Raw genomic sequence first — 9,934 nt, forward strand, 5'->3', positions numbered from 1 at the left:
TCCTTCTTTCTTTCTCTCTTTCATTTTAATCTGTTTTAATAAGCAATTGTCTTATTGTATATTATTTAAAATTTTTTTTGAAATTGAGTAAGTAACAATATTATATTTTTAAAGGCAAAATAAAGGACTTATAAAGGAAGTAGACTGTGCTCCTTTGTATTTTCATTACTGCAATCTTGTTTCTGCAGCTCATAGGGCAGAGAGCTCTGAGGGCTTTTAATCAAATGACATGCCTTGACCTGGATCTGGAGGCGTTTTCATAGTTCTGGCTCTGATGGCGATTGCTATGTGACCTTGAGACAGTCACTTCCTCTCTCTGGACCACATCTGCCTCGTTTGGAAAATGAAGAGGTTGAACCTTACAGCCTCTAAGGTAACTTCTAGACTTAAAGCTCTCCATATAGGTGTCTCACATTATAAAATCCAACATCTGAAACAATAAATAGAATCTATCCTCCCCAAATATCTTTTTACTTATGATAAAGGCCAATAAGGGTAAAACTGCTTATATTATACAAGTGAATTTTTAAAAATAACTGCTTCATTTTAGAAATAGTTTGATTTACACATAACATTTCAAATTCTCTTGTACCTATAATTGATAAAAATCTTGTCTAGCTGGGCATTTCAGTGATGGTTCTTTATCCCTAGCAGCTGACCCTGTCACATCCATCAGACAGAATCACCAGAAACATCCCTGTAATGTTCGGCTGAAATCTCTAATGGGTGTGATCAAATCAGGCTTAATGTTCGCTTTGGCGAACAGTCACTTTGAAAGCGTGTGTTGCTCTCTCATTATCATTTTATTTCTACCATTAGCCACATTAAAAAATATAAATCACGACTAACGTCTTTTCAGAATGAAGGTTAACCCTCTCACCTCAGAAACTGATAATCACTGTAAGTGAGAAGGAGGGCCACGGTGGAAGGAAGAAGGGACACAGAATGAAGGGAGCAAGCATGGTGTGACCTTGGGTAAGTCACTTCCCTCTCTGGGCCTCAGTTTCCTCATAAGTAAATGTGGGGCGGGTCTAGGTCCCTCCGAAGGACCCTTTGGCGTTCATGTGCAAGGCTGTTGTATAGTCATCTCAGCATCACTGGGCTGTCGTGTGTAAGAAAATGATCCCTTACCGCATTTCTGATGAGTGCCCCTCCCTCAGTTCATCCCAGGGTGTAGCCAAAAGCCTCCTCCCAACAACCTCAGCTCACATGCTTTCTGGGTGCATCGACTTGAGACCTGGTTTTCCTATTTAGTCCTGCAGGAATAAGGACAAGTCTGTGGGGAGGTCTCGGGGTCCTGGGGAACAGAGAATACAAATGGGGTCCTGGGGAACTGGAGACAAGGCTCTACCTCCCTTTAATGATCTAGGGAGGGGCTTTCAAACTTTCAGAGACACAGAAGTCCTTTTACCAGATGAAATGTACCGAAGAACACAGTATATAAAACACAGAAAAGCTGTACCTGGCCGGCATAAATTTATTTTGTATGGTCACATTTATGACATTTATTGAAAACTCAACAAGAGGTTGCCCGTTTTGACTAATGCAAAATTTTGAGATGAGAGAATACGGGTGACAGTTGCTGGCTTACCAGCCTTGGCATCTGCTAAACATCTCTAATGTATTTTGTTGCATCATTTCCTGGCTGCAAATAGGAGCTTTTTTTCTGAGGGTGGCCCTGCCGTCAGGGGACACTCCTCAAGTACACGGCGATAGCAAACTTTTTGTTCTGAGGTTGACCCTAACTTTCTCTTAGTGGTTGGTGATGTGTTTAAGTAGTGTAATTCCTGCAATAGCATGTATATTATTTCTTGTTTTGGTTACAACAATCTTTTAATGTTTATTTATTTTTGAGAGAGAGAGCAAGAGAGAAAGAGAGAGAGAGAGAGAGAGAGAGAGAACATGAATGGGGGAGGGGCAGAGAGAGGAGGAGACACAGAATCGGAAGCAGGCTCCAGGCTCTGAGCTGTCAGCACAGAGCCCACCACCTGCAGCTGAACTTGAACTTGAACTCACCTGCAGCTGAGATCATGACCCAGACCGAAGTCGGATGCTTAACCGACTGAGCCACCCAGGCGCCCCTGGTTTAGAATTTTTCTAACTATATTATAAAAATACAGATATTTCTAACTTCACTTGTAGAATTTCCAAATCACTTGTGTGGAAGGCCTTTAGGCAGTGGACGTGGAGAATTCTGAAGGCTTCAGGCACCCTTATCGTGGGACGCGGTGAAATGTATTCTCTGCCGCACAGAGGCAGGGCGAGGGGCCCACAGTGAACTGCAGGCTGCTGATGTGTGAAGCCGTGTTTTAAAGTCAGGCTCTCAAATCTCGCTGGATCTCTCAGTTACCTCCCTCCTGTGGTTTCCTATTCCCTTGGCAGAGTCTTTTTTGAAGGCTCTAGCCTCCCTTGGGCAGGCTCCAGACCTCACCTGGAAAGATGGTTGGGGCCAACGTGTTAGGGGAAGTCCAGCCCTTCCCTGAGACCACCGTGGAAGTAGGAGTAATGGACATAAAACCCTCTAAAGAGAAGGCGAATCCTAAATATGGTAGGAGGGTCCCTGGAGCTGCCTACCCCAAACCCCCATTCTTCCCCTGGCCAGTCTCCTTCCAGTGTCTGCCCTGGAGGTTATAGACTTTATTTTTAGTAATAAAGCCAATATTTCCATAATACTCCAGTGTGCCAAGTTGTATATTAGGCGCTGCGGGGACACAGGGATGAATAGTTTCCGGCCAGGCTCCCAGCAGCTAACAGTCAACAGAAACATGAGCTCCGAGGCGGTTTCACCTGAAGGAGTAGCCGGGTTCGTATTATTTTCCACATTGATGTGGCTTGTCTGAAAGATCTTTCGATATTAATTCCTGTTTTAGGACCCAGTAAGATCTATTTGAAGGTTCACATTCTTCTGCCCCAGCTCCACTCCCACCTCTGAAGTAGGAGGAAGCACACTTAGGGGTGTCTGCACATGATTGATGGCCCGGGTCTCTCTTTGTATTCCTTGGCCTGTAGGTTTAGATCTCAGATTGTTTCAAAATGGCCAGAAGCAGTCAACATGTGGTATCTCCAACATCTTAGAGACACGAGGTCACAATATCATACGGCTGAAGGACTTATTTAAAAAAAATAAATATGGGGCGCCTGGGTGGCTCAGTCGGTTGAGTGTCCGACTTCAGCTCAGGTCATGATCTCACAGTCCGTGAGTTCGAGCCTCGCCTCAGGCTCTGTGCTGACAGCTCGGAGCCTGGAGCCTGCTTCGGATTCTGTGTCTCCCTCTCTCTGCCCCTCCCCTGTTCGTGCTCTGTCTCTCAAAAATAAAGATTAAAAAAATTTTTTTTTAAATAAATAGAACCTTTCCACCATTTTTTGGTTAAGGCTGAAGGCTCTGCTTCTTGGGCAGTGAGGGATAGGATGCCAGGAAGCAATTTTGCAAAGGAAAATAATAATATCTTGTTTAAGCCCATGTACTATTTCTCCCTTCCCGGGGTCTCCCTTGGTGGAGCGGGGCTGGGAGCCTTACAAGTATATGCATTGCACAGCCCCGCTGAAAGTCAGACTGTCTCTTAGATGAGGGATGGGACTTAGTAAGTGATTCCCTATCTCTGAGCTTGCAGGTTTGTAGGGATACTGAAAGGTGTTAACGATGTGGAAGATGAGAGGAAGTCTGTGAACAATTTTCAATATTTCAAAGAGCTTAATGGGAATTCTGCATTTGCCCAGATCTGGCTTGCAGTCTCATCGAGACACCCACCCCCTCTTTTATTTTTTAGCTATGTGGTTACACCAGGGACTACCTCATGCAAACCAGAAGCTCTGCTGGACCAAATGGTATTGTGATGAATCACCTGAGCTTTGACAGAAGACAGATCTTGGGTCAAGCCTGTGCTCATCCACTTCCTAGCAGAATGACTTTGCTGGAGCTACCTGATATCTCTGAACCCCTATGTCCTTGTCTGTAAAATAAGGATAGTAATGATACCCACATCACAGGGTTGTTGCAGTTGGTCCATAGCAAGTCTTCCATTAAAGTTAGCTGTTATCGGGGCTCCTGGGTGGCTCAGTCGGTTAAGCCCCTGACTTCCTTTCAGGTCATGATCTCGCGGTTTATGAGTTTGAGCCCCACGTCCAGCTCTGTGCTGACAGCTCAGAGCCTGGAGCCTGCTTTGGATTCTGTCTCTCCCCTTCTCTCTGCCCCTCCCCTACTTGTGCTCTTCTCTCTCTGTCTCTCAATAATAAATAAACGTTAAAAAAAATTAAAAAAAAGTTAGTTGTTATTGTTAGTAGCTTTGATTCATGAAAAATGAGAAATTGTGAATTCTTTAATAGAAGTAGCACAATGGATCTCCTGGAAGGCTCAGTCAGGGAAGCGTGCGACTCTTGATCCCAGGGCTGTGAGTTCAAGCCCCACGTTGGGCACAGAGATCACTTAAAAATAAAATTAAAAAAAAAAGCACCTTGGTAGGCAAAAATCCTATGAAACTTGTAGCTCAGAGGCGTTGATTGTCTACAACGGGCGACAGGCTTTGGATTTTCTGTGTGACCGTGGAGTGGACTTACGTGCCTGATTAAAATTTGATTGGGACACTTTCATTTCATTCCCTTGGGCTGACTATGCTTATCTTCTGGTGTCATAAAACGAGCTCAGGATCATCGTGCAGGCCGCGTGCCCCGTGGTGACCTCTTTCTAGGCCACTTTTGTGTCCTCTAGATGGAAAGCTGTTGATTGAAAGGGAAGAAAAATCCCCTCTGTCATGATGGCTACAGATCACATTCAATCAGGACAACATTCTACTGATTCAAAAGCCACACAAACACACACACACACACACACACACACACACACACACTTCCAAGTCTGTTGATACCAGTGACCGGGGGAGAATGGGGGAGATATTCTGGGGCAGTGTACCTGAGAAGAAGGTTTCAATTGCATCACCACTCAGTGGTGGGTGGACGTAACTTGGACGGATATAGTCTGTTCTAGGGTTTTTGCTTAATTCTCAATAATCTCATTTCTATTCTTTGTCCTTGGAGGTCTTTCTTGGCAATGAGTTGAGACTTAAGTTTTTTTCTCCTTAAAACAAAAAAATACTGTGATCCTAAAGCTGCTCAAAAAATAAAGACTGTAGAAAATGTGTGTGTGTGTGTGTGTGTGTGTGTGTGTGTGTGTGTGTGTTGTGCTAACAGCAGCTCCAGAAAAAAAGGTAAAATTTGGTTCCTAACTTTTCTTCGTGTTGATATGTTACGTGACTCGAGGGCCAGAGGTTTGTACCTAATATTCTGATTTCCCTGTTTATCGAGGTTGTGTGGAAATGTCCTGCTGAATGCCAACCGTCTTCCCCTCCGTCCAGACACACAGCTCTCCCTGGGCTCACTTTGCACTAGATGCCCTCTAGCACCTCTCTCTTAGACTTTCTTTTTCACCACCCAAAGATGTTGCCATGAATAATAAGGATTTTTTTTCCCCTACAACTGAACACTTCAGCTTCACGACAAATGGGATAAATTCATTTCCTTCTCTAGTATAGACACTGGACGTGTAATAGCTCATCGAAAGGGGTGGGGAAGCTCACTGTTGAAATCCATTTCGTGTTAGTCTTGACTAAAAATGAAAGGAATGGAGATTAACAATTCAAAAAATGGAGCTGGTTCATTAAAATGAACTCCAATTGTGCCCAATTCACTCCTGCTTGATTATAATGATGAAAACCTAGGTTTTACCAGGATAAAATGAAGTCCTTCTTATCAGAGAGGAAAACTGTTTCCCAAGATTGGCGGCAGAAGTGTTTGTTTTTCTGGAAATAATACAAATAGGGCCTCTCAAGTGACACATTAAAGGAAGTTGCTCTCCACACCTAACTACGTATTAGTGAATGTTGGAATCCAGGAAAAATTTTCTCACATACGAATCTAAACTTAAGCCAAATGCATTCAGATTTCTACAATGGGAACTTGCAAAGTTGCAAATACCTGAACAGGTACACAATCTCTAAGTAACTCTGATTTACTGAAGACATACTCAAATGCTCTGTGCCTGTGTCGCATGATTTATTAAATGGGGCAATTAGCATGCTCTAGAATTTCCCCCTCCCCAAAGGAGAGGAATTTATCCTTAACGTGGTTAGTGCTACACAGTCACGTAGATATGACGCTGTCACTAAGCAAGACATCACCTTTTAAGAAGACCTCCCGGAGAAATGAAGTGATCATAAAGGAGGCAGAGGAAGGGGGGCAAATAGAACTATAGGCTTTCATATCTGGAACAATTCCAACTCTGCAATAGAAGAGAGCAAGTCTCTAAGCGCGAACTCCGCTGGTCTCAGTGATTACAAGGGACACTCTCGTACAGGGAAGCCATTTGCCCCTGTTGCAAACTGTTTTGCCCACCACCGGCCTTTGGACAACCTGTTAGTAAAGGAAAGAAAGGTTCTTTTATGTTTAAATCTCCCAGGCTATGAAATTGCCCTTCAGAAACCCTATCTTTTCCCTTCTTTCTTTTCTTGGCAACACTAAAAGTCCTTTGTAAACATCCTCCCGGAAAAGTCTCTGTAGATCTGTCTGATAAACTTCGAATGGGAGAGAGTTTAAACTCCTGTCTGAGCACAGATTAGATGGAGAGCTTAAGAGATTATTCCCTCCAGAGAAGTAGCTGAAATCACCCAGCATGAAAAGGTGTCAAGGAGAAATAGAAATGAGGCAGTCCTGGTCTTTCTACACGGGGCTTTTTTCTGTCTCCAAAACCCAAAGATCTTACAAGCCTTATTGCTGATCAGGAGGAAGGAAGGTCCAGACTCTTGATTCTAAATGCACAAAATGGGGAAGCAAAGGTAATGAAACGTTAAGAGATGGGCTCAAAGTTAGAGCTAACTGTCATAAAAACCACTCCAACCAAAAAGAAATAGCCCATTGAGGGATGCCTGGTTGGCTCAGGTGGTAGAGTGTGCGACTCTTGATCTCAGGGTCGTGAGTTTGAGCCCCACATTGGGTGTAGAGATTACTTAAAAATCTTAAAAAAGAAAGAAAGAAACAGTCCATTGAGTCAGAAATGAAAATTATTATTATTATTTTTTATTTTTAAGAATTTGTTGATAACTCAACTTTTATTTAACAAATCTGCCCATCTCTCCTTCCCATTTGTCTTCCATTGTAGGCCGAAGAAAATGCATTTGTCTACTGGAAACATTGATTTCTTCCTAAATTTAAGATTTCTCTGGGCACTTGCGTGGCTCAGTCAGTTAAGGGTCTCACTTGGGCTCAGGTCACGATCTCGAGGTCTGTGGGTGTGAACCCCACATGGCGCTCTGTGCTGACAGCTCAGAGCCCGGAGCCTGCTTCAGATTCTGTCTCCCTCACTCTCTGCCCCTCCCCCACTCAGGCTTCATCTCTCTCTCTCTTCCTCTCTCTCTCAAAAATAAGTAAACATTAAAAAAATGTAAAAAACAACATTGAAAGACGATGTGGTTCATGGCGGGTTTCAGGGATGGCTCTTTCAGTCTCTCTTGTCCTACTCTGGTTCCTTCCCCTTGGAATGTAGCCAGTTGCTTTCTAGGCAGCGAACAGTGGAAGTTTCCCATCCCAGGAGACACTGGCAGAGACTAGATGGTGGTTACTCCAAAGTGGAGGGGATTCCTCTCCTGCAGGGGAGTGGTGGCCAGAAAACCCCAAAGGGGTTTGAAGGGCCTTTCTAGTTTGAAGTCCCCTCGGTCCTATCCTAGAGGGCCCTGTGGTTCAGAAGTAACTGGTGTTAGGTCAAGATTTCAGACTCAGATATTTACCCTCTTCCCACCCAGAAGATCAAACAGCAGGTGTCAGCACTTAGTGGGGACAGTAATATGTGGCCAGTCTGTTAGGCCATGTGTTGAGTGACTGTGGATAATGCTGGTCTAGACAATGTTGAAGCGAAATAAACAAATTAAATCCCTGCTCTTGTTTGAATGGCACCTCTTCAGTGAGACCATGATTCCAGGCTCCTGGATGACAATGTCCGTTTTTGAAAATGCAGCTTTATTGAGGCATACGTGCCATAAAACAAACTGCATACATTTAAAATGTGTAGTTTGGTGTTTTGCCATATGCATGCACCCATGAAACCATCACCGCAATCAGGAGAGTGAATATATCCATCACCTGCCAAAGTTTCCTCATCTCCCTTTGCGATTCTGCTCAGCCCTTGGTGCCCTATCTACCCCTCGCCCCCGTCTCTAGGCAGCTGATGATTCGCCTTACGTCACTTCAGATTAGTTTGCATCGTGTAGAAGGTCACAGGAGGACAATCATAAAGGACTCACTCTCTGTGTTCTGACTTCTTTCACTCAGCGTCATTATTTTGAAGTGCACCCCTGTTGTATATATCAATAATTTATTCCCTTTTATTGCTAAGTAGCAGTCTATTGTATGGATATACTGCAATGTGTTTATCCGTTCACGTATTGATAGACATTTTTATTGTTTGCCGTTGTGCACGATCCCAAATGAAGCTGCCTTGAATGCTTACTTAAAAGTCTTTGGGTAAATGCCTGGGAGTGGACTGGCTTGATCCTATGTTAGGCTTATGTTTAACTTTTCCAAAATGGCTTGCTGTCTTACATTCCTACCAGTGATGTGTGACAGTTCTGGTTGGTCCACATCATGGCCAGTTAGGGTTTTTGTTTGTTTGTTTTAGACTACGTTTCTTGGGTGCCTCATGAGTACATCCTATCTCATTGTGATTTTAATTTGCATTTCTCTAAGGACAGACGACACATATCTTTTTGTGTGTTTTTGCCATCTGTGTTCTTCTTGGATGCAGTGTCCGTTTAAATCTTTTGCCCATTTTGTAATTGGCTCGTTTGTTTTCCTATTATTGAGTTTTAAAAGTTCTTAAATATAATTTGGATACAATTCTCTTATCGGATCTGGGATCTGCAAATATTTTCTCCACATTGGGCTTTCTTTTTTTCTCAAAGGAGTGTCTTTTGAAGATAAGTTCTTAATTTTGGTAAAATATAATTTACTAATTTTTTGTAAAGCTCTGTGCTTTTGGTGTTGTGTCTAAGAAATATTGGCAGAACCTTGGGTCACAGGATTTTCTCCTACGTTTCTTTTTCTTTTTTTTTAAAGTTTTATTTATTTTGAGAGAGATAGAGACAGCATGAGTGGGGGAAGGGTAGAGAGAGAGGGAGAGGGAGACAGAGAATCCCAGGTAGGCTTCGAGCTGCCAGCACAGAGCCTAATGTGGGGCTCGAATCCACAAAGCTGTGAGATCATGACCTGAGCAGAAACCTAGAGTCAGACGCTTAACTGACTGAGCCACACAGGCACTCCTTTCCTCTGTTTCTTTAAGAAATTTTGTAGTTTTTGGTTCTATATTTAGGCCTAAGATCTATCACAGGTTATGTCTTGAATATGTTGTAAGGTATAGATTGAAGTTCCTTTTTTTTTTTTTTTTTTTTTTTTGCATTGTTTATCCGATTGTTTCTGCCTCTCGGTCAAAAATCGATTGAATGTATGCGGGGTCCACTTCTTGATTCTCTGTAATGTTCCATTGGACAGTTTGCTCATTGATATACCAATATTATGCTGTCTTGATTACCGTGGCTTTTAGATAGATGTTGAAATAAGATGGTGTATACATCTCCAACTTTGTTCTTTTTCAAAAGCGTTTTGGCTATTCAAGCTTCTTTGTGTTTCTAAATTGGCCAGAACTAGCCTAGTAGGGGTACATACAGACGAGGGTCTAAACTTCTTTAAACCACACTCGCCATCAGCTCCTTATGAGAGAGGATTCAGAGAGAGATACTCGGTAATTACACCTTTATTTAGAAGTACAGTACAAAGTATCTGGGAAGAGAAGTATTTAAAGAACTTGATGGGGCGCCTGGGTGGCTCAGTCAGTTAAGCGTCCAGCTTCGGCTCAGGTCATGATCTTGAGGTCCGTGAGTTCGAGCCCTGCGTCGGG

The 9,934-nt window shown here is 43.1% G+C and overlaps 1 long non-coding RNA gene across 1 annotated transcript; it reads left to right on the forward strand.

Moving 5' to 3' along the window:
• Positions 1 to 207: 207 nt before the first annotated feature.
• LOC132682749 (uncharacterized) lies at positions 208 to 4,196 on the forward strand. Its single transcript, XR_009611844.3, has 3 exons — positions 208 to 373; positions 860 to 975; positions 3,768 to 4,196. It is a non-coding gene; the product is annotated as an uncharacterized LOC132682749 (long non-coding RNA).
• The last annotated feature ends 5,738 nt before the right edge of the window (positions 4,197 to 9,934 follow it).

The sequence above is a fragment of the Panthera onca genome, chromosome C2, assembly GCF_046562875.1.
Source record: "Panthera onca isolate mPanOnc1 chromosome C2, mPanOnc1 haplotype 2, whole genome shotgun sequence".
Taxonomy (NCBI): domain Eukaryota; kingdom Metazoa; phylum Chordata; class Mammalia; order Carnivora; family Felidae; genus Panthera; species Panthera onca.